The sequence below is a fragment of the Dreissena polymorpha genome, chromosome 3, assembly GCF_020536995.1.
Source record: "Dreissena polymorpha isolate Duluth1 chromosome 3, UMN_Dpol_1.0, whole genome shotgun sequence".
Taxonomy (NCBI): Eukaryota; Metazoa; Mollusca; class Bivalvia; order Myida; family Dreissenidae; genus Dreissena; species Dreissena polymorpha.
This window is the reverse complement of record NC_068357.1, coordinates 127,245,563-127,250,509: the sequence shown is the minus strand read 5'-3', so window position 1 is coordinate 127,250,509 and position 4,947 is coordinate 127,245,563.

Below are 4,947 nucleotides of genomic sequence, written 5' to 3'. Positions count from 1 at the left end.
CCTCCCCCCCCTCCCTCCCTCTCTCCCTCCCTCCCTCCCTCCCTCCCTCCCTCCCTCCCTCCCTCCCTCCCTCCCTCCCTCCCTCCCTCCCTCCCTCCCTCCCTCCTTCCCTCCCTCCCTCCCTCCCTCTCTCTCTCTCTTATCCAATTGTGGGATCCGGTCTCCTGAAGAGACGATACACATACTAGCCTTTATCGATTCTACAACATGTTTTGCATTAAATGCTTTCTATATCTACTCGTACCATACTATTTAGTCGTTGTTGCCTTTATATTTACTTACGAGCGGAAATCGTATATTCATACAGTATGCATGGTGATGTAGTAGACTACGTTGCATGATGCTTGGAACGATGACAAAGGCTTTGTTTGTAATCATGCTTTTATGTATGTTTGATGACTATTGTGATGGCTGCACTATTAGAACTCATCGACTTGTATAAAATGTATTGTATGCTTGTATGTTAAATGGATATCCGAAAAGTATGTAAAATGCATGTACAATGCGTACGAACATAAGATGTAATACACGGTATCAGTTAGTCGGTCATATTAACGGCCTATGTGTTGTTGTATGTAGTTGTTTTCAATATCGAGAAAGTAGTGGTGAAGGGATTTAACAAATATATATTAAAGGGTTAACAAGTAAATCACATGAATACAATTATTAAAAAATTAGCTTAACTGGCATAAAAGTTAGCAACCGATCACAGCTGTATTGTTATCTTTACAAACAATAATTTCGGGAAAATTCACATTTATGCTGAAAGTTACTGTCCTTATGACCGTCGTGTTGCACATCTTGGTGTTATTATTATATCAATATAATACAAAGTTTGGCAAACAAAATGACGGGTATTAATTTCTTTGTGATTTTATGCATTTATTTTACACAAATTATAAAACCATGATGAAGAATATGTAATTAACAAATATAAATCAGTTCATTTATTTTCATCCAGGCTTATACATATAACCAGACAGTAGTGCAATCTCACATGTATATGTTGGTTTTTAACTTATATTGCACCAGTGTATAGATTGTTTTGAAAACAATTGTATGATCATGTTAAAGTTGCATATGTCTAGACATAAGCAGTATGTGTGGGATACACTAGCAACAGGACCAGAGTGATCATTTTGTTTTCAGATGATGTTTAATTAATGTGTGTTTCATCCTAATATTCATTTAACCAGTATGCCATGTAATACATATATTTCCTAATAAAATTGTAAAAAAGGTTATTCAGTATTTAGATTATGTTGACACGCTATTTCATCATGGATGGCTTCATCCACAGTCATTACAAGACACACAGCAACAACATTATTGAGCCAAGGTCTGGGAAAATGGGTCTTAATGCATGTGTGTCAAGTGTTAATAAGGGCAAATCAGCGATGACATTTTACCTAAATGGATTTGTTCGATAAAAAAAGTCTCTGGCAGAAAGGTGTTGTCCCTGATAAGCCTGTGCTGACGGTACAGGCTAATATGAGAAAACATTTTGAGCACATGCATTTAGTCCAATTGTCCCAGAGCCAGACTCAAATGTTCAAGCAATGCACTATTAAAAAATATATCCAATGAAGAGCAGCAATAATGGTTTGCAATTTATTCAAAATCTCATAATTGTTCAAATAAAAAAGATTTATTCATTATTTACAACAAGATGCAATCATCTTTCCAAAACAACAACACAATTGACATTTCTTGTAAACTTTTAAAGGCTATTCACACTATATGATAAATTAAACTGGTATTTATTATAAATAATACCATACCAAAGAATCACATACAGTTCTCACTATTCTATTCATAGCAATTCATTTTGATTTCAACAACAACTACCATAAACAACATTCCCATTTGCATCTTTTAAAAGGAACAAGTATTTTAAATGCTATTTCAAAATACAACCTATCATGGAAACAAAATGTTGACTTTTGAAGAGGCACTGTCGTATAAAGCTGTTTCTTAAAATGCACGTTTTTTAGTAATCAAGATAGAAAATTACAGTACCTCTTCGACTCCTTCTGAAGTAAATTTCTCCTTTAGACATTTTTTGTGATCAAAATCTCAAAGATAACAAGCTGGTATATATTGTTTATTACTTGTTTGAAATGTGGTAGAATATACTATTAAAGGGAAAATAAACCAAAAAACTACAAGAAAATTTAAAATCAGATGCACTAATAGTAGAGGAATCGTTCGTAAACTGATTAAGGGCTAGTCTATAGATGCATTTTAACATTATTGTTTTCACAAGAATAGCTGGATGCGGATGATCTGAGATTGCAGTGGTATATTGAATGCTTACTTAGGTGATCCTCACTCAATGCCGCATTGTCATGACAAAACCTCATAAACTTTAAAAACAAACACACATACAAGATATGCAATCACCTTGGTCATAAAGGGTGTCCTGAATCCACCATTGGAGTGATTGCTGGATGGAGCCCCCTAAACGACACCAGGGCCTTGGTTAAACATTTTTGAAGATCAGCATCGCACTGAACGCATGTTTAGAACCTTGGCAAGCAACATTGGACACAGCCGGACCTGCAATAACACAGCAGACATATGGATTTTTGATGGCATTTACACTTACGCAAGAACATGACTATAAATATATAATTTACTCATCTCTTCAATGTCTTTCATTCATGTTAAAGGGACAAAGAAACAATACTTGACTGATTTATTCCCTTTATGCACTTGTTCAAATTTAAACATGTGGCATAGTACCTCATTTTTATGCCCAAGGATCGAATGATCGGGGGTATATTGTTTTTGGCCTGTCTGTCTGTCAGGTCTGTCAATACTAAATAAACTGTACGCTGAAGTTTCTTTAGCTAGTTACAACAGAGACACGTTAAGCTTTTAAGTTCCTGTTATAGCGTAAATAAATCACAAAAAGTAGAATATACCTGGGCATCATCTTTCTCAAAGCGTTGCATCATTTTTAGATGGTCGCTTTAGCGACCGTCTAAAGTGCTTAGTGTAAAATTCAGGTCGGTACGGCCTAGGTATGATTAGCCCAATTCCCGTTTACTACGCGCGAAGAAAGAGTTGTTTAATTTATGCAAGAGGTTTGAGTTCTCCAACTATGTTTATTCACAAATGGAAACATTATATTAATATCGTTTTAAATGCAATAGTTTCGAATGGTGTTTTATAGAAAAGAATAAAAAAACAATGATCGTATTGTACGTGTCGCGGAGGAGATTATTTATGAATGATTAAAATAGTCCACTTTCTGCTGCGTCTGCGTGACGTAGTATTTTCGCTCATCTCATTCATAAATCTGAGGCTGGCGATAAACAAAGGGGAGTCCGGGTGAGAATAACTCACTAGTATAAGGTTACGCTTGTTTATATTCACAGGTCTCAATTAATAATACGTTGACCACGAGTTCAACAATTATTACAGGGATACGATAGACAACATAAAAAATGTTTCATTATCGCTGAAACTGTTTAAAAACATTTAAATATAACAAGAATATTCTCTAAAAAATGTAGTCTTGCTGTTTTGAAATAAGGTTTGGAATTTTGGTTTCTAAATAACTTAATTCAAAACAAAAGTTTAATAATAGTGTTTTTTACTTTTTAGTCGCATATTTACCGCATTATAATGTGTGTTATAATAGGCAAACCATACATAAGTAAAATTCAATCTGCCTTCGCACATAGAAGGAATGGGTCAATTAGGTGCTGCGTTTCCTTTCCTTACTTCAGTTAGAGGTCAATTCTTTACGTAATAGCAATCACAAGGCCCCGGCTTCAAAGGAATTGCGGAGCGTTCTTACATAATAAAAGTCGTAGTCGCATGGTATTTGCGTTTAGCGTCCTATTTGGTCACGTGGTTCTTTTTTGCGGGTGTTTTGGCATTCATAATATGAGGCTATTAATAGATGCGCCTGTCGATAAACAAAGGAAAGTTTACGGGCGATAACAACGCAATTGGTTACGCTCTCACATACAACTCAATGACGTAGTACAGGTCGTAAATTGAGAGATTTGGGGAAAAAGTTGACGCTTATTTATAATCTCAATTTATAAAACGTTGAACATAAGTTCAACAATAACTTCAGCGATACGATATACATAAACAAAAAAATGTTTCATAATCGCTTAACCCGAATATAACAAACAATTTATAATAATAATGCGAATGACCTGTTTCATAACCTCGTTCATGCTACTACAGCGGGTATTTCTAGAAAACGTTCCTCAACAGATAGCGGCGATCTTTTGTATTTACGGGTGCTAGCAACGCAATAGAAGATGGTTAGTAGAAGGTTTAGCTTGTTTATATTCACAGTTCTCAATACATAGACAGTTGGATATGAGTTCATCAATTACTACAGGCATACTATAGGCAACCTCGAAAATGCTTTATAATCGCTTTAACTAAAACAACTAAATATATTATATTAAATATATTTATAACAATAAATGTCTTTTAAAATGTAGTCGGCGTATACGCTGACTTTGAAATAAAGTTAGCAATTTACTTTTCTAAATAATTAAATACAATTAAACAAAAGTTAAACTATTGTGTTGTGTTTTTCACTTGTAAGCTGCATATTAACCGCATGAAATGTGTGTTAGCATTGTCAAACCACACATTAGTGTGAGTAAATAAAAAATATACTACGGTAGAGCACTTCATATGTGTTCTCATATGCCTTGTTATGAGTATCTTTCTTCACTATCGAAATATATCGTATGTTTATATTTGATTTAAACGCAGTTTTCTTTCGACACATTTAAATCACACGTCAATAGCGCCGTTATGCGAAAATGGGTCTTATGCGTTTCGGCAAGCGTTTGTTAAACCCAACATGTGCTCTTGCGCAGTCAGGCCATAGGCGATGCTGTTCGCTTTAAAATCACTCAATATGTTATGTTTCTCCTTACCAGAAGGAGGGATAGCTGAGTGGGC